The 21904-nt window shown below is 33.1% G+C and overlaps 1 protein-coding gene across 1 annotated transcript in view; it reads left to right on the plus strand.

Annotated features, from left to right (window-relative positions):
• The window catches only part of LOC106711675 (ADP-ribosylation factor-like protein 4C), a 41208-nt gene that overhangs the window by 13696 nt on the left and 5608 nt on the right, over window positions 1–21904 (plus strand). The window contains exon 2 of the mRNA XM_014504052.2: window positions 6764–6783. The gene's annotated coding sequence lies outside the window, so the exon portion shown is untranslated. The remainder of the gene's footprint in view (window positions 1–6763; window positions 6784–21904) is intronic.

The raw sequence follows: 21904 nt of genomic DNA on the forward strand, positions 1-21904 counted from the left end.
TTATAACTATAATTTTTTTTACTGCAATTTTTTTATCATTTAATAATTTATTCAACACTTTTCCAGAATAGCCTCAGAGGATTATCTTAATACAAAACAAACATTTAAAATCTACTCTTACGAAAGACAATTTCAAATCTTAATCAAATTCAAATTCAATACAGTTAGACGCGGTTTCGTATTTCGATAAACCTTTGTATTCTTTTGTATAGTATAAAGTATATTGTCATCTTTGTAATAGTCATAACTACTATTAAGCTTTAAAGAATAAAACGAATAGTCTAATAATTGTTATCCGTGACTCAACCTAGGTTGTTTTATAAAATTGTTATTATAAGGCGGTCGTGATACAGTACCAATTTGTAAAATTACTTTAATTTTAAGTTTTCAAACATCGTTCTATATAAACATCGATCTTTTTCCTTCGGATGTGCATCTTGTTTTCCAGAAATTTTCAAATGCGTTAATCAAAATATTGGTTGCAAAATTGTTCTTCCCAAGTAAAGGACTCCAAAGCCAAACCTAATCCAGGTTAGTAATATTAAATGACAATATTAAAATATTTTTGTCCTGATAAATATTGATGACACCACTGATCATGTAGAGTTCCAAAAGTAAACCTTTTTAGCATTTTCGTTTCTCATCCATTACGAAAAGAATCTTATTACAAAATTTTAACTGTTAAATTATTCATAATATACATATCTTTGAAGCGTTTTATTCACGTAACAATAAGGATCTGATTTAGATCAAGAAATTTTGTATATTGCTTAAAGAGCATTTATGAATTTACCTTTGTATAATGTTACCTCTTAAACAACCGCCGCGTCAGAATTTGATATTAAATTTCGTTCACGGTTCCTGTTTGCGCGGGATATGAAGCAAACAGGGCGCATATTCCCGCCTTATCCCGCTCCCTTGTTAATTCCCAGTCGCCCCATACGAGCGGGATTTACATATCACTCTGACCTATATACCAAAACAAACTTATTTTTCATTAAACTTTACACCCTATAGGAAAAATAGTTGTTGACAAAACAAAAAGTGGTGTTTGATTTAAAAAATTAAGTTGAAAAAATTAAACATGAACTAACACTGACCGACCTGAAAGATCGCGTTTCTAAGGATGTAAGTCTGTAGTCATTAAACGAAACGTAGGCAACGCAACTACAATCTTTTAACTTCTTACTGTTGTCTATGGCGGGTGGTCACTTGGCTATGTTAGTGAAATCAGATGACCGCTAGAAAACTATAGCATCTTAACAGCATACTAAATTAAGAAAATATTAACAGTACTCGTAACCGATGAGCATATGCGTAAAGATGTGAATATAGAGTTAGTGAGAGAATTGTGCCAGGGCCGTATCTAATGGAAATCCGTAATCTCTGCTTACCCATTTGGGTCATGGGTAAGTACTTACGTTTACAATAATATTATCTCGTTTATATATTATCACAATCACTGTTCCTGGTGTATGTTAAAAAGAACTAATAACACTATACTAACTTTACTACCATAATTACAATATTTTCCTTTCTAACTTTCCAACATTCCATTAACAACCAAAAATTTCATTGGACTTGAAAAAAACATTTTGTGATTAAACAAATATCGTTACTAAAATATACTTAAGCTGTACAAAGCATTTATTCTTGGGAAGAAAATTAAATAGATTTAGAGAACTTGATTGTTCTTTCCTTATACTAAGATTTTTGTAGAGATTTTGAACATCGATGGAACAGAATAAAAATTGACTAATAAATAATATTTTTGAGAGAATTTGTATAGGATTTAAAACCAAAATTGTCTCTGTGTGCATGTGCATAGCATTCTCAAAATCATAAAAGATAATATGGATAAAAATAAACTCGAATGCAATTTCAATATACATCCATGTTCTTGACCTCACAGTCGACGTGTCATCAACACAGGTGGAGTATCACTTCACAACTGCAATAAATACGTTCAAGTTTATACATTTGAGGAAATAAAATGAAAGGCATTTCAATAACAAAGTGATGTAAACAGTGCGCGCCGGAACGACGCTCCAATTACTCTCTGTTTGTACACAGTACAAACGCCAGTTGTAACCCCGCTCGGATTTGGTCAATGTGTAAAGGCCACCTCAGACGGCAACATATTTATATTTGTACCACGAGTATATGTATGTTTGTGTTATACTTTTAATGTTGATGTGCCCATTATACGCGTTATATCGCTCGTCTCTTGTTTTTTATTTAAATGCGTTGACTTTGAATCTAAAGGTTCAACTTTAAAATTCTTTCATCGTTGGAAAGCTACACTATTAAGAACAAACAAAGGCTAGTTTTGGTTATTTTACTAGTTCATTAATTTGAGTGACGGTTCAAAATAAAAATCTTTGCACATTCCCTAGTTTTATTTATATGGGATACAATAGTAAAGGTGGAAATTACGAGTATGTTAAAATATATCTACTCTTGCAATATTTTCATTACGTGTGTAACAACTCTTACAGACAACCATTGTACCATAAACCACCACAACTGCGCATATTTCGAGAATAACATTGTATGGAACAATGAAATGAATGGAACATGTAAAATTTATCGAAACTTAATTATCGCACTTTCACTCTATTGTTTTCATTGTTCTTTGACTTACCATAGAACGGAATAAGATTCATAATGGGTAATAAAAGGTTTCATGTTGTTTTTATGATCAGTAGGTCTAAACTTGATGGATATATAGTTTACCAAAACAATAGGATCAGTTTCTGTGTACATTTACGAACTTGAGTTACATGTTGAAATTACCAATACTATATAATATGGCATGATGTTTTCTAAAAAGGTCTGCTATATAGATATCACTGGAAAAGTCACCTGTACATTCTTGTGTTGTCCAGACTTTGAAGCTCTTAAATCTATGGTAGATTTCACCGAATAATATTCAAGTAAAATCTTTGAAAATAAACAAAATGGTTCCTCTTATAATTGATAAGTTTTCGCAACAAGTAGGAACATTAACTCTAATAATCGGACGTCCGAACTATCGAACATAAATCGAATCCTCTCTTAAATTAATTACGTGTTTAAAGTATCAGTGTAATAATGGTTCTCCATAGCGCAGTGTAAAGGAAGAGAGTAAATGCCAATTATATCACTGGCCGTAGATTATAGGATGTGAGGATAATATAGTGTTCCGCAATGGCGGCGCTTCCGGTCGTGTCGTACCTGGCCGGAAGTGGGGCACGTGGGCCGTGCGCGCTCCAGAGGCCTTCGTGCTACGAGATAATTATATGCGATAAGTCCGCTACCACCTGTGTACTTGGTTGGGATTTTTTTATCACAATAATTTTAAGTTTATATAATGTATTAAGGTAAATTTAAATATAGAAGATGTTTTTTTTTAAGTTTATCTCAGTGTCACAACGAGCGTCCTATTGGAGTAGTCAAATACATACTGTATTAAAAGATTACCTATTACTACCCGCATAACAACCGCGATCGGTTTGTCCCGATTTTGCATTATTAAAAGAAGGGAAATGAAAGCAAACTTGAAAACCCTCCTAAACCACACATACAATAAATGCTGTAAGAGGATGTATTGAGGGATACGCCAACCCTCCCTCGGTGAGGTTTTTAATAAAAATAAGTCTGCCATCCTTTGTTCATTTTAAAATATATTTGAACAAAATTGGGGATTTCTTTAGACCGTTAACCGCTGCGCTATGATGCTGGTTCCTTTATTGTGTTTGTACAATGCTGCCTGTTGTGCAAAAAAAATTACAATACTCATAAAACGGAGGCAAACGACCTCTGCAGTATTATTTTATAATATAAATCGATGTTATATATTAACAAATAAAAATTGTAATAAATAATTTTAGGAATATTTTGGTAAAAAAAAACAAAACCCTTGCGCTAAATCCTACTTATATTTATATCTTAGTAATATTATAAATGCGAATGTTTAGATGGATGGATGTTTGTTTGAAGGTATCTCCGAAACGGCATCTTGACGAAATAAACGAACAACACATATGCTACTTATTACGTTTTTTCTAATTTCTCGCGGCCGACAGCTAGTTTAAAATAAGAAGGGTGAGATTATTTGGCACAATGTTCTAATGATTGCATCCACATGAATGATTCATTACAACTACCATTAGCCAATGCAATAACGTGGGAAGATATTACCACCGCTATTGTTGCTCAATTCGACAAACGTAATACTAAATGAATCTTGGGAATTTACATTTAATTGTTACGTATATTTAATATATCATCAAACCTTAAGATTATTTCTTCCAATTAATTGAAAACGACGAACCAGGCTTAAGCAGAGTATATCTTCAGCCTATTTAGATAAACGTTTAGGAAAGCCGTCTAAGATAAAAAAAACAATCCTACGAAATTATAAATAATGTTTAACATGTTTTTTTTTCCTGGTTTGTGAAATATAATCACTCTGTAATTTATCCTATAATATAAACATTGAAAGGTCACACCAGGAATACGAATTATGGTTAGTTATTCAGAGACATGTGATACGCGAGATTTATGTTAAAATGGACGTCGATACATTTTTATTTCATCTGTCTGTCAGTGAGGCATGCGACGTCCCAGTTCTGATTGATCTTGTTAACCAGTGCAAACGGATCATATTTAAAAGGGTTTAGATTCAACGAATATTATACCCCAGCCTTGAAGGTAGAATTCGCTGGATATAAAACTTGCTTTAGAAATTTATTTTTATTTTATTTTTACAAGGCTTAACTTATATAAAAATTGTAACGTATTTTATTCAATGATTGATTATTCGAAAACAAAGCATTTTACGACAATAAATTTTCTCATATCCGTATCTTCAAAAGTAACTTCGCAAATTATACAAAATCCTTATAGGATTAGGATATTAAGGATGCTTCAAAATATCTTCACAATTGTATAAAAGCGAGACGACGACGTACGGAACGTGTTTATTATTTGTTGAGAACGCCGACCTACAGTAAAATCAATTTTGGTGAAATGAATTAGTCATATATCATGTACTCGTATTCTAATGGTACTTTATCTCAATCCCTGATTCTAAAAACGTGTATCAAATTCATACATATATGCTTACATAAAAAAATACTTCAGACTGCTACCTACAATTTTTTAAATAACTAGTCGAAGTCTAGACTTATTCTGAAGTAATTGTAACGATGTAGTTTAACTTTATTTGTAGACGGTAATTCTTCCACTGGTAAGAACTCGTACGTTTAACTTTCTCTCAATCCGAACTCAATCTCTGAAAATTGTTAACTACTTTCGACGTGTGTGAAAATGTACTGTAAAGTTAAATCTTGAGACTAACTGCTGCAAGTCGTTAAATGGTTACTTAATCGTTTAATTCTTATTTTTTTGGGGATCATGTTGATATCATAACATTAAAACGTGAAGCGTAAACTTTGTGCCCTCTTTTAAGGAAATTTCCGAACGAATGCATTCGAAATTTGACAGTGTTGAGAAGTGCATAAAGCTATAGCATCTTTAATTATGAATTATGATTGATTTTGAACCAATGGGCGACCACGAGTATACTAACTTATGTTACCGATTTTTGGAAAGAACCATAGATTATTTTTTAGAATCTCCAATTGCTTTACACAACCTAGAATTTCTTATAAATTCTCACCAAACACGACCTGAGAAATAAATCTATTAATAATAACGTAATAACTGTGTAAAAATCATAAAAATAATTGGATTCTCATCTCTTCATCATCATAAAAAGTAATAATCCGAATCAATACAGATTAGCATCGTTAAAAAGTTCTTCAAATAATGAGGATAAACAAAATCAGTTCGCAATTTTTATTTACGAAGCGGGTGAGGCGATCGTTAACTTTTTAAACATCCTGTTTATTTTAATAACGGCTCAAGCTATCAAAACGTTTACGATCACTGTATGTACTGTATATCATAGTCGTCCCAATTTTTTATAATGACTTTTGTAATAATATTACGGATGTTGCCATCCCTATAGTTCTATTTGAGAATAAAGAGATATTAATGTGTACTTATAATCGTCATAATACGCTATAATTATTGTCACGCTAAACCATAATTAGTTATCGAAATAATCATCTTAATAATTTCGTCGTGAATAATACTGTGATTGCAAATCCTTCTATGTATGTAATTCAACTTACAAACTTCGTTATTTACTACGGCATCTGTACATGACCAAAAATTAAAAACACCTTTAATTTTTTTTTCCTTTTATTCGTGATCAAAAACACGTGTTATATCTCTTTTTTTGTTTTATCGTAGAATTTGAAGAAATTATAAGTAATTGATAAAAACGTTGTCAGATTATCTCTCGGCGGAAAATGCGATCCGATAAGCCGATTAATATTCAAGTCGTACTCAAATTGTTATATTCGTATTTATACATAAATGTAATCTATATTTTTTATCCGATTCTAAATAAAGAAATACCGTGTTACTAATTTTTACTTTTACAAACCTTAAAAAACTGTATTTATTACTAACTGTTTTTGAACACGCTGGCCAATATCTTAAAGTCAGTAATGAAATATTCTTTTAATAGCCTCATTAAATTATTTTTAGATAGTTATTGTGAATATAAAATAGACTGAAATTATCACTTTTTTTATTATAGTCACAAAGCTTTATTACCAGACTTACAAAGCCAAATCTAAAGTAAACAAATATGGTGCCAACTTTAAATAAGTATGTTTAATTAATCTTCTGTTTTTTTTTTTTTCAGAAACCTAAGGTGTTTAACTGGTAAGTGTCAAGTGGCATGATAGCGGAAACACTACCTGCTACAAGTTTCAAAACTAGACAATTTGTATTTAAATTGCACTTTTTTATTTCCTTATATTGAAAGTATTCAGCACAGCTTTGCAAGTAAGCATAGTTATTTACCCATATCATGAATCAATGAGGCGCAAAGCTGTGCTTGTGTAATTAGTGTAGGGGTTACGCCATTGTAATAGACCATATGCTGTACATACACACGGCCCTATAGATTTTAATTTATTTTCTTATAATAATTCATACATACAACTTTTAAAAGTACTTAAAATTGTAGTAAAAATAAATATGAAAATCTCTAATAGAGCTCCAATCGAACGAAACATACTTTAAGAATGGCCATCAATGTCTAATGTATTTATCCACCTCCTAAATCGGTTAAGTAAAGATTTAGTATCAAATTAAATTATAATTATGCAAGTATTTATTATTTAAAAAAATAGATATCTTAATGTGATTTGAAACAAGAAACAAAATTATATTCAATAAATTAATTACTATTCTCAGACCGTCAAATAACAGCCGTGTGGAACAGCCTTACAAAGGGAGCGTGTGTGAACGTGGAGGCGAAACGTTCACATGACATTATCCAACTAAAAAGAGCTATAAAGCAACAAAGACTGTCGATGTTCCATACAATGAAGCGAAGTCAATCCTATTAGAGGGGGTCAAAGTATACTGGTGGTACACGGGAGTACAGATTTGTTGCACATGTGCATATAGGGTGAGAATACACCACCCCCGCTAAATGTAGAGTGCACATGCGACTCGGGGGAATGACTCTAGCTTCATTACATCACGTCCGGTACTATGTTGCTTTTAAAATAATAATAAAACTTTATTAAAGTTTGCACAAGACATTATGATACGTGTTTAAATGTTCGTGTGTTTGTGTATTTAACAGTGCATTTAATTTAGGTCATTAAAATTTTAAAATTAGATTAGGTTAGGTAATTCCTTCAGTATGTGGTGGTTTATCTATAATTTTAATCAAATTATCACAATTACTTGATATTTTATATTGCCTCAATTAACGTCATTTACAATGTATTGACGTTATTACCTTTTTGATAGCAATTAATCGGATGTTAATAAACAATAAATAATATCATTAATCTTATTATCATTTGATATTTTCACGATTCTCAAAATTAATTGATTATTTTTACAAACTTTAACTTTTTAATAATATTTAAAATAAATGCCATGTCACTTCAAGGTCAGAATCCAAACATACGATGATTCAAGTGAATTAAATGTCAAAGATTTGCTTGCGGTTGTATTTATTAGCCTTATAACCATTTAACAGGCATCTTGGCTTCGCTTCATTGAAATTTTAATTAAAAAAGTAATTGTCTAATAAGATAGATGTACAATTCTCCAAACTATTTTTATTACGTTATGATTATTGTACTAACAATACATAACAACTATTGTAGTTGGTATATTGTATGAACTCTTGATTTGTTTAAACGAAGGCATGACGCGACAGGCAATGCGTTGTTTACACGGGCGCGTTAATAGTGTGAGTCAAATTTTATTGTTCTAACGCTCTGTTAGACGAAAATTTTATGATATCATTAACCACGCTATATTTTGACGAACAGTTAAAGTAATTAGCTAGATCAATGCACTGTTTAAATAATTAAATAACGTGGATAAAAGCCCAGTGCCAATTGTTGTCAAAATGGCTTTATTAAGGGATTTAGAATAAAACATTCTTAACTTCACCTTCCAGGGTATTGTGAAGATATAATCAAGGCTTTTCCATTAGCGTCAACGGTAGTGATGTAGATAACTTACTGTTGCTTTTGCTTGTCTATCACACTGACAATCGCTACCACTCTCCCTTAATAGCTTATGCGTTAATTGACGCCTTTGTGTATTCTCTGCAATAAGACCACATAATAACGAGCGTTGGAATTAATTTGATGCTCATTTACCTCTACATTATGATGTCTTTCTAATTGGAATTTAAACACTTTATCTTGTACTTAGATTAGTTCTAAGGATAAATCTTATCGGGTACTTGTAAATAACAAACCTGCTTAGTAACACTTTAGTCAAAAGTTTTTTTTTATAGTGTTGAGTTAACAATAATGACGAAATGAACATTCAAACATTTGTTTTTCCCACGATAGGGCTAAAGTTTTGCATTACGTAACAACCTCTCCAATATTTTATACGCTTAATTAACATAAACGCTAAGTAATTTATCAAAGAATTATCATTTATTTCATATGAAACCTATTTAACTGACGGGAAATAGCGATAGCGATGAGCCGACAAACGGCGTATAGTATCGAGCCTGTCATCTTAATTTTATTACCGAAATTTGTATGAGGAGAGTGATAAAGTTCTCTTACTTCGTTGAAGCAAAATTTTACCCTAAGCCAATGTTTTCAGAGTTCAATTTCGTATCTGCACGGTATGAAGATCCATAAGTTATTCGTGTTTGATGCAATAAAGGAGAACACAGTGTACGTAATCATAATAGATGATGACAACTAGAGTCCGTAGTTCTACGGCCACGAGCAACACAGTAAACTGCTTGAGTTATTTCGAATTTGCATTTGTTACTATGGTAACGGAAAGCTAAACAGAACCTTTGTAGCGTACAACTGAATAACTTACGACTAGATATATACATTTTACGATGAAGATACAGATAAGAGCAAGGGATATCTGAACCTTAGTGCTTTACAAACGTGTTTACGAAAGATGTACAAGTAAGTAAACTCGATGTAAACAATGTTTTTAAATGTTTTATTTTAAAATGTGCCGTAACAAAAGTAATTCGATCATTTCAAGCATTGTGGTTACGCAAACAATGAATCCGTATCTGGCATTGTAGAGTTTTTCCAAGCGGCTCGCTGCGGCCGCTTGTAAAATACGTGTTTTACATCTGAGCATTGAAACTTTTTATCATTTCAACCAAGAGTACTGTTTGCATTGTAGTCCCAACACTAATTTTAATATTTCACTAAGCCACACTGTGTGGAACTTTCATTATTTCAAATGAAATGTTAGTACTTTTTTAATCATGTCTAGACAAAATTGGTTTTGGCAGTAAAGAAAATATTTTTTTTCTAATACTATCTCTTTACACACATCTGTCATTTCAACTCAGAAATAACGAAATAATACATTACTCATCGATGTAATAAAGCCAGTTGGGATGTCTCGTAAAAGTAGGTCGGATATTAGGGGACAGAAATGAGAGCGGCCAAGTGGGTCGCGGACCGCAGCTGCAACGCAGTAACCCGTCATCCGTCATCAGAATGAATTATTGATACGACACGGCACGGCACGATACGGCATGTCGGAGCACGCGCTCCGTATACGTGCACGGAAAATTGGATGATACAACACACGTGCGAACGACATAACGCATGACCGTGCTAAATCTAAATCAACTTACAAAGAATGTGACCATATAGTTCGTAAGTACACCCCAAGAATATCAATCTACTGCCCAAAAGTACTGCTCTATTTGTAACACAAAAGAAATGGGTGCAAACACTTTATGAGCGAAAGCAATCAATTCAATTGATACCGATGTTTTTTTAGACACGTTTCGAATTACACATTATAGGATAATGATATTACTAGTTTTTTCTGTAATAACCTCTACTCCTTTCAAAGTGTAACAGTCTGATATTAACGAGAAATCCTAAAACACAGCAAAGCATCATCATTTCTTACTTGCAGTTTATTTATGCTATTATAATAGAAGCTTTCACAAATCACTTACATCTTGATATTTGTTTGAATATTACTAAGCATTTTCTTATAACTTAATGTGTTAGAAAACGTAAAGTCGGATATTATGATCATGTTACCGTCAGCTACAAAGAAACAATATGGCAACTCATGCGCATAATCAATCATAACGGAAAGTCATTCTTAACAATTGCATATAACAACAATTTCTTCCTACATAACCGCTCAAGTTCTTACATACAAGTTACCTAATGAGAAGTTAAAGTGAAGTCAAATTAAATAGCATTTATAACTTAAATTTACATTTCCTGTTTACTCATTACTTTCCTAACAATTTCTCATTTTATACTTTTTCTTTATCTTTCCATAAGATTAACGAACAACATATCAATAACTTATTAAATAACTGCATTGCTTTAAATAAAATATAATAAATCAACCGGTGTTATTTAACAATGTAACAGTTTAGTAATATCTGATAAGCCTAGAGCGATTATAATGCTAGTAAAATTATGTTGTTCAAAGAAATTGCGTGGTTAATCAAACGTTGATAACGTTGAATGTGGGTTATCAATGAGAGACCTTGTACATAATATGATAGAGCAGCACTATGGGAACAGTACCATAGTTACTTATAAGCAACAGTAGTTTGTTTTGAATGACATCACGAAACAATAGTGCACTCATCTCAATCATTTTTGTAACTTAAGATTTATTGAATTTTAGAACTTCAAGAAGAAATAGTACGTAGCTATTTTTTGGAGCTGCCTTTTGAATTTAATTATTTTTGTATTTAACTGGATATCGTTCTTATACACAGTTAATGTAAATATTGATTGGAAACTGTGTTGTGAAATTGTACTTAATTGATGTACTTGTATTGAAGTTACCTCTACAGAAAATACTCTGGTATAATATGTAACTATGAATAGTGAGTTAATGGGATATTTTTCCCGTTTTGTATAATATTATGTTAGAATATCTACTAATTAACTAAGTAACAGCAATACTATCACATTCAGAATTATTTAATGCTATTAAAAAGCCTTAGTGTTCATTAATATGAGAAGAACTAAAGGCCAAAAATGGCAAAGATAGAAATAACAGTAATAGGAAATAATATAATTCTATCAAGCCACAAGGTTATCGCTCCTGTCTGAACATGCAGCAGTAACCAAACTGATAACGGTTCAAGTGATCTGTTTACCAAGAACTATATGTACTAATATGATAAGAAAATGCACACAACGACATAATGTTGTAAATAATTTTATGACTTATACGTTTCATACACAAGTTATACGCAGTTAGTAGACAGTATTTAATTTATTATTATTATTGATATTTTAAAATTGTTATCACTCGAAATGTTGAAAACTTTGTACCTTCATACCTATGCGTAAATTGTAAAAACAATCCAGTCTGAAAACAATGTTAGTTTAGCAGTAGAACGGTATCTAGGCTTAGCCTAATCGATTGTGCGTTATTATTTTATGATTCCTGATTTCTGGCGGTTACGTGTAAAAATAATAAAGGCCTTTTGTATTCGCGCTTATTACGTATCACATTGTCGAAACAATTCATTCCATTGTGCAAAAGTTTACTACATGCCAATGTCATTGTTGTTAAAAAAACAATCATGTTAAACCCATAATCTATTGTGCAACAGGTTCGAAACACCTTAATAACATCACTCCCTTGATAGTTTTGCTGTTTGTCACTAAAATGTATGTGTGTTTGAAAATCAGGCTTAAAACAGATACAAGCGGAGATCAGTCAATGGAGATTTCGACTAGAAATGTTAAATTTATTGTTCATATAAATCTCCAAAAGCTATTAGCATTTTGCTTACAATATTTCTACGGCCACCTTTAGACAGTTTATAAAGTGGAGCTTGATAATGACGTCATTATCATCGCTAACGACCCACATTCAATTCTCGTTTTACACGCAAAACTCGGAGGTAGCTTATCAAAATTATGAGCCGTGTTTTATTTACAGCCATTTTAAAATTGCAATTACCTAGCAATAAGGAAATAGTGGCTTCCTTCCGTTTCGTTCCCCAACAAAGACATTTCCCGGTAGCAGATAAAAATAAAATCCACGCTAGAATTGTTTCAACGCTGTGAGCTTTGTTTGTTGTGACATGGAACAATTTGAGTATAAACAAATTGTTACCAAGCGTTGGATAAAAAGGTAGTCATCGTATAATTCATACATAAAATGTGCTGAAAGAGAATGCTGAATAAATAAATTATATTTATTGAATTGCTGACCTATCTAATAAGTAAATAAAAACGCTTTTTTCTCTCTTATTTAGTCAACGCTAAATGAAATCTGTAGCATCTCTTGAGGCCTGAGAGATTTTTGTAGCCACGTTGACCTATATTCAAAACATCTTATAATTATGGCGATTTAAAATTTTAAAAAGAATTTTTATGAAATGATTTTTGGTCGTAACTACCTTTATTGTTCTAGAGTAAATGAAAACACAATTCCATACCAGACCCAACTTGTTCAACCCATTTCAATTTGACCACGGTTCAAGACAAAATTCGCTTTTCCTCGATATAGGTACGCTGTACATTACAACGTTATGACCACAGCTGCGTCAATTAGAGTAAATATGAACTTCCAAACTAGTATTTGTGTGCAGCGTTAGGTGGATAAATTACAATAATTATTAAGTCTAAAAATCGTTAATCAGCAGAAATCTAAGCCTAAGATCCTGCCTAAGACTACGTGTTGCAGGGGATAGCGTAATATTGTAAATAAATGAAGTGGCATTTACCAACTCGATGCCGCGTTCGCCGCCTGTAGGTGCCTGATCACTCTATCGGCGTCAATCGAGTGAAATAGTCTATAGGCACCAGCTATGCTGCCCTCCTTATGCACCCGATGCACCGCTTCCCGAAAGCGTTTTATTGTCTAAGAACGTAGTTATCAAACCGAACGCGAAACCGAAATTTCTAGCGACCCAGTACACTATGAAACGTCCGATATGTAACCCATTCTGTCCAACTTCCGTCCACTCCCGATGCTAACACTCAATTCTGCCAACTCACTCCCTTCCTCACACCAGGCCCCGCAGGATCTGCGCCCAACTGCAGCGGTGAGGGTTTTTAAACTTCCCACTTGTGCAGAGAATAAAAATGAGTCTGCTTACCTACACTAAACCGCATATATCGAACCGCGAAATCAAAACTTAATTTAATACTATAGTTCGTCATCTTCAATAACGAACTATAGTATTAGTTTTAGATTATTAATTTATAATTATTAATACTATATATCTATAAAACACAGTGAATTTTATATACTGTAGAAGATAAGAGAATATTGTTTGTCGCAATTCTACCAAGCGGAGAGCGTCAAGGTACGGTGAACGCACCTGCGCAGTGTAATCAGACGTTATCCGTACAATCGTACATCGACCTTGGGATTCTGTTTATTTTGAATGGCTACCAGAAAACATTCGAAGGCTATTTTACTTCACGACTTCTTTTTAAACGAGCGATAGAATTTTTTGAGGTATTTACGGTAAGATAAGCTGCAAGTTTGTCAGATAAAGTGATATATCCATTCAAATAAAAAGTTACCTAGATTTTGGAAAGGCACATGACAAGAACTAATCTAAATACAATCTTAGGCAAGATTTTACCTTATAATTTGAAATTGTCTATTTTATAAGGAATTCAAGGCAACAATTATAACACAGAGTTGTAAGTTAATTTGGTGTTATATCTTGATATAACTTATAGAATGTGCATAAAAAACTTTAAAAATGATTATTACGTTAATAATATCAAAGGAGGCAACATCTAAAGGCCGCGCTAGTTCAATTAAAGCACTCTTCGCGTAATTGCGAATGCACTGAACTTGCTTAACAAGTTGCCAGACCAGACGGTCGTTAAAGTCTTTCGAAAATAAAGGTGCATGAGAATTATAAAGAGTTGATATTACCACCTCCGTGCAATTTCTCGTGGCGTTGACCTCAAATCGGGAACCTGCTCGGTTGCCGCGGGACATTTGCAAACAAGATTACACCTCGCAATAGAAACCGATGCACCGGCTTGTAATCCCACTAATCATACTCGTATATCTTATAAATCACTTTCATAAACTTGTTTGAAATCTTATTAACCTACATTGGATCTATCATTATAAAGTAAACAGTAAATAAAATCTCGTGTGCAATATTTTTCTCTTTAAAATGCCAGATGCTTCGAAAACTTTCAATGATACTCGTTAAGAGTTGTAGAGTTGAGGTGAAAATAGTTAAAAGATTTTCACATTTTTACCCTATCCAAATGAATATTTCGCTTTTCTGTTGTGCGTATTCTTTATTGCTGCAGTAGCTTTTGCCAGCGACTTCGTTTGCAAGGACATAAAAAAAAACTATTCATAAATAATAGCCTATGTTACTCAGAAATGATGTAGCTTTCTAAAGGCAAAAGAATTTATGAAATTGGTCCAGTAGATTTTGAATTTATTCGTTGCATCGAATGACATATCGCTCGTATCCAATTACGAGCAGGTAACGAGAGAACCGCATCGACCTCCCGGCAACCCAGCTGACTAACGAGCCATGGTGAGCACAGCACAGTCATGACAAAAGATTGATTACTATATACGCAAAGGCCCGCACACAGAACACTTGTGTTGCCAGCAAAGAATCGATACAGTTTTCAGTGTTGCCTGTTTACAAACTCTTTAAAATTGTGTAAAATTTTCATATTTGTTTCGTATCAATAATTGTAAGTATTAGTAACCTTTGAAATCATATTGTAATAATTGCCTATTTTAAATTTGTTGTTATTTTTCTTTTACTAATGGTACTTATAGTAATATAAATAATGGACAGTCAAAAAAAGTTTAAGAATATATTTCACCTACTCTTTTGCGTATTTCCAAAATGCGATGATGTCTATCTTCGTAGGGGCTCGTTCTATTGTATTTGGGATTGTTTTTCCCTCTCACGAACATCTAGTTGTAGTACATACTAAACGTTAGTGAGACATCGACACGGTGACCCATCGCAACAGGTAATGTGGAACGGCACCAGAATAACCGGTTCATTAAGTGCACGAACAGTTTCGAACACAACTCATCCGAAAATCTCTCCGATATTAAAACAAATAAGCGACCGCTATATCTCTTCACCGCAAGGAAACTAGTTTTCGTGTACATGACCTTGGCATTATTCATGAAACTAACGAAAGTCGATTTTCGAATGTGAGCACACGAACCACTTACGAGGATTTCGAAATCTGGTTTTTTACATTACTTTCTTAATACCCTTTTAACAATAAGTTAATTTTTAATTTATCAAATGTCAAATTAATTACTACTCCATTTATCTAAGTCTGGGCAACTTCTACTATGCTTATGACACACCTAAGAACTGTCAACTGTTTCCAGATCCAGGTACCCGATCTTTTTATCTGACTTATCCTTTCCCAAAACTTTGAGTTATCGAAGCTCTAAATGCTTCTGCTCTGGTCTGTAAAACAACCTACCCTAATTTCACAAATAGCACCACTATAAAGTCTCGATTTCCGTATCGCAACACGTGCAATAATATCGCATTTATTGCATCTGTTTTATGCCAGATAAATGGCGCTCTTGTGCCTGCCACATCGTCCGTAATCGACGCGGCGGTCAAACGCAATATTCTGTAATTGCCACGCAGCTTCGAAACTAATCTGTTACACCCGACGGCAAATTACTAAATTTCTCTTTCTACAACCCATTAACATATTTTATTGCATATCTTGTCCTAATAGCTGGCGTTAATATACTTGGCAATTAAGTAGAAATAATCTAGATTAACTCACAGACACGTTAATTAAATTTCATGTTTTTCAATTCAAAATACATTCAATTAAAAAGATGAAAAGCAAGCGATAGGGATTTGTGATAATATTTAACGAAAGTTTATATTCTTATGAGGAAACTATCGCTATTTCTAGAATTAAAAAAAAAACTATACCGGTCAGTCCAGACTTTTCAACCTGGACCGGTGTGTGAGTGGAAAGCGAAATATAAACGAAATTGGCGTCTCGTCTGCGCGGCCTCAATCCGTCGCTAGGTCAGCACCGCTAACGGTGACATCGTCATGTTATTTACTGCCCGCGCCAGCGCCCGCCATCAAGACAACACGCACCAAATACAAAGTTCGGTATTTGTCGATGATATCACGGTTATTAACGGCTCATTGTTCCTCGGATATTGTTTGTTGTCCGATAAACCAAAGGTATAGTTCTGTGTCCCTAGTACTTACACAAGGTTCTGTGTCCTAGGACAAGTTTCCTATTCGTATTAATATTTTGATGAATTGATTTTTATAAAACTAATTATTGTTTATAAATTAGAATTAGTACAGCGTAGTCTTTGAGTGCTTTGAAAAATTTTTATTTCACAACTTTTGTACCCCTAAAGGTCGGATTGAAAAGGTGTAGTAAGTAATATTTATATCATTTCTAAAAATGTGAGATTTAGTAGATTCAACGCTTTTAATCATTTTCATCGTTAGAAAGCTATATAGACAGAAGTAAACATAAACGCGTTTAAATACGACAACTTGTTTAAAAATAATTTCCATCCATTAATCGTGAAACTTATCAGCTTTTACCACCATAGCTTTAACTCTTATTGCAACCATCTAGATACAACCGGTTACAACTGGCGAGGTCTGGACCGGGATGATTAACAACTTCATTACTGGAAAATTCCGAAAGCCGTGTATCAATGACTGCCATCACGTTATTCCCTTACGAATAGTTTATTAGAATACTGCATGAGGAGCGATTTAAAACCATAAATATTTTAATACGTATTAATTGCAATTGTATAAGTAATATACAACGTAATTAAATATTTTCCATTTGTGGGTATAAAAACTATAAAAATCTAGGCTCGCTAGGTTCTATACAATCAAAGTTTGAACTCGTGTATGAGAGAATATTCCAATCTTACTTCTTACTAATATTTTAATGCGAATGTTTGGATGTATAAAAAAATTACATTAAACGTAAGTAGGTACCTTACGTTTATAATGTTTTTTATCCTCGGTCGTATTTTTGTGTTTATTTTGGCTTACGCAAGCGATAGATATGACGAAAGTGCATTTGAGATAACTTCAAACTTAGAGGAATTTACAAAATATCGCATGGTAGTTTAATTGTTGAAACAAAATGATGGTTATATTTACATCAGTACACCAATCCAAAACCTCAAAGAGTTAACTATGTTTAAATAAAATTAAATAACAGTCGAACCAGGTTAAGCGAGAGTCATTATCCCAACGGACAACCTCCATAAGCGAGAAACGAGAAAAACATCGCGATGCATGGACTCCCGCTTATCTAGGTTCGACTGTATTTAACTATATTAGTGAAATAATTGGAATGTTCCATCGTTATATGCAACTTTAGAATATCAAACGGTTTAATGCAATTTATGCGCCGCACACATTGCCAAGAATTTAATTGAGCGGTTAACGAAAGTTGGTTAGCGCGCATAAGTATACTGCATAACGCTGTATTTGTTCATGCTTGATCGACTCTTGCTGTCAATTACTTCAGTTGTTTTGTTTGCATAATTTACTTCACTTTTTTAAAGTTATTTATACCCGGTTAATTTTGTAAGGATATGATTTTACTAATGTTGCCCAATGTTTGTCGGACAAAAATAATAACATATTTTTTTAGCGATAACTATTTGAATGTATTTAATTTCTGAAAACTACTTTAAGAGGTTTATCGAGATTAACTAGTGTAAGTCTAACTTCAATTAGTCTCAATCAAGTAATCTCCATTCAAGATATGCCTGATAGTAGTACTAAAAAAAACTAAGCAAATGTACAAGCATCACAGATTCCCATTGGGATCTTCACACGACTTACACAACCTGAAGCGTTATGTGCACTTGCCTCACTAAATAACCTTCATTACATCGAAGTTCAAGATAACCGTAGATTGATGTTCACAAAAAGCCATTATGTGTACATTAGTCACGAAATACCACAACGCGGTGGAACTCACGCCTAACGCAGCGCCCGCGAAGTGAGTTCAATGGACACACAAGAATACCAACTAATGCTTCTTTCTATGACTTTTATGACTATTGGTCAAAATCAATATTTGATCCTGAAGATAGATCCGAAATTAATTTTGATTATTTAGCATAAAATGGAATACAAAAACCATTAGATCGCACTTTAAGCAATAGATCATTAATGTGTGTACAGATTATGAGGGCACTAACATAACTGTTTTTCCAATCTACGTAATATATATATGAAATTAATAATTAAATTTAAATTAACAAGAAAATCAAAACTAAAATTAAATATCATATAGAGAAGCGAGAACAGTACCTGGCAGCTTTCCCTCACAAGGCATCATTATCCTTTGTGCAGTAAAGCTGGGCCCCGGTAACTAGCGGCACACTCGCCTGTAAACTGCTTCATAAAGACCTTTTCATTTCAAAAGAAAACTTTGAAACGCTTTTTAAAACAACCATTCTTTTTTAATGAAAACATTATGTCGTAAATGTAATACCTTAATAGCTAACATTTTACATTAAATCTGTATTGTATGTAAAATAAAAATTCATAGCGATCACAAAACATAAATCTAGTACTGAGTAGGAATGTCACAGTTGTTTATGTAGAATATTCAACCATTTGAGTATTCCATCTGAATAAACAAATCTATTTCGGATTCGGAAATTTATATCTTGTAATTTTTTTATTCATATATCTCTGTTTCATGTGGCAAATAATTTTCTTCATATCACAATTATTGCATTTGCAAAATAGAAACAACAAATTGTTTGTTCATTATAAAGCACAAAGATCGTAATAATAACTCATACCGCGGTATTGTATTTATCCCACGCTTTTTGTACCCATAAAGCTGAATACACATTATCATACAATACGTTAAACACCTCGCTAAACGATACAAAATGCTTCCTTCTTCAAAACTAATTACAATTTCATTTTAACGAGAGTTTTTAACATATTTTATTCTTGTTTAGTAATTAAATCGTAATCCGATTTCTATACAGTTACCGCGGGATCTCTTAATTAGTTTTACCTTAACCTTAACAAATCTGTGTGTGGTTGTGATTACTCCTTTACCAATGTTACTACAAAACGCTTGTTGGATTTAGTATAATTATCGAGTTTCTAAGTTTCACACAATTGCACAAAGGCGTTACATTCGTACGTGAACCGCGACTAATGTATGTAATCGCAATTTACGCCGCAACTATGAGCTCACACAATCCAAAATTCTATGGTACATCACTAGTAAATACTAAATAAATAGGTAATAACGGCCGTATTGCTGGCAAGATCGCTAAGGGAGACTAAATTTACGGAAATATGAGACGCTTAATGCATATTTTTTTCATACATTCTTCATGCTCGATACTTTAAATGCTAGCGGAATATGAAATGGAAACCGTTAACCGCTACATGCTCATTACTACGGTTGAAAATGTTACTTAAATGTCTCCATTATAGTTATTCAGTTTTGAATGCGTGGCCTAAATACAAATTAAGTCTTTTCGGTACATGAACATTCGTTGTAACTAACCGTGCTTATGAATTGCAAGAAATGTTTGTTAGATCAGTCATCTTTATCCGAAATAAGGAGTAAGAGATTATTAGAGATAGGGAGTAAGAGTAGAAATTAGGGTTTAAAGTGCTACTATCAGATCATCCAAGTCAAATGTAGAAATAAACTTAAAATTCGCGGTATAGATTTGACGAGGGTCGTGTTAAAAGTTACACGGTCTGGTAAAGTAAAGTGTAGTTCATTATCACCACCATAAAACACATGTTTTCATGTTTGGTCAATCACAGACGAGATCAAAGATCACTATATCCGGAATATGACCAGGTCAGTACGATAATGTTCATGCAATTTGAGTCAATATCAGTGTCCCGCAACATAACACATACAAAGTACTATGTCTATATCTATGTTCCGTGGCAACAGGCATGGTGTGGCGGTATCAGAGTATCGATGTATGCTGCGGTTAGCCGAGTGCAGAACTCAGGGCCGGATTGCTTCCGATTTTCTAATTCTAGAAATACTTTGCATCTGGACTACGAAATCAATACTTTTTGCCCTACAGAAAAGAAATTATACAAATTAAAGACTTTTGTACTAGTAGTTACTAGTAAATCCATGTTATTATACTATGTACTTGAGTAAATTAATTACGTAAACGTACTAGCTACTCGTAGCTCGAAATTGAAACCAAATACCTGAAAGTCATAACTTATTTTTATACAATATTTCCTATTCGTATTATATTATGCGAGAGGCGCATGCTGTCATGTTCCGATGTGATTCATCTGTGCGTTCCCAGGACGTCATCTGTTATTTGACAGGATGCAGCTTTGACAGGTGTCATGTGAACTACGCACGACCCCTGGAGCATTAACGCAAGATGTTTTGCAAACAGCCCTACGATCATACAAAAACTGTTTGTATCAAATAAATTATTATAGTCTCAGACGTTTAAGTTGCAGAAAAAATAATACCATGTGTTTGTTGGAAGATAATCCATAGTAGCTTTTCATTTATTTTTAAATCAATGGAGAATTTATTTAATTTGAAATATATGAAGAACGTTACAAAATATTAACGAATGAAATCTAAATTTATTAACTAAAATTTTCCACATATTTGCATCATCAAAGCAATACAAAATTAATTTGTTTAGAAAATCATTACGTTGCAGAAAAAAATTGCGAGAAAATAAACCATTTAACATAATGCAGTATTATTTTACTTATGGCATTGAGCAACAGGAGAGTAACAGTGTAGTTTACCCGCAGAAAAGTTTCTCCGTTCGCCACGTTACGTGTTTAGTGGTTATTGGAAAACGTCGATTCTCACTTTCCGACTTCAGATATATTAGTTACGCCAGTCGGCTTTCACGTATTACAATTACTTTTAAATTCAATGATACTCATCCAATGATCTTGCAATTATGCATTATCTTATATCTAGTTAAAACATCACTCTTTTACTCACTTTTTAACGCAATAAGCGTAGGTTGAAAACACGCGTAATAATTAAATTTAAAAATAGATGTTCAATGTTTTGCCAACATCTTTAATGCCAAAATAGTATTAAAAAACTTCCAATCATTGAGTGCCGTTAAAGTTTTAAATAGAAAATGCATAACGTCAATCCTATTCATAGTGCAAAGCACTCCAGACATTGAGTTACGGTCAGCGCTGACTGAAGTTATTTAAGTCGCTTTTATGCGGACCTTACTATAAACTAGCTGCGTCTACGAACCTGTTTGCTTATTTCAATTCACGCAAACACAAGAAGAA

Source organism: Papilio machaon, chromosome 12 (assembly GCF_912999745.1).
Source record: "Papilio machaon chromosome 12, ilPapMach1.1, whole genome shotgun sequence".
NCBI classification, from domain to species: Eukaryota; Metazoa; Arthropoda; class Insecta; order Lepidoptera; family Papilionidae; genus Papilio; species Papilio machaon.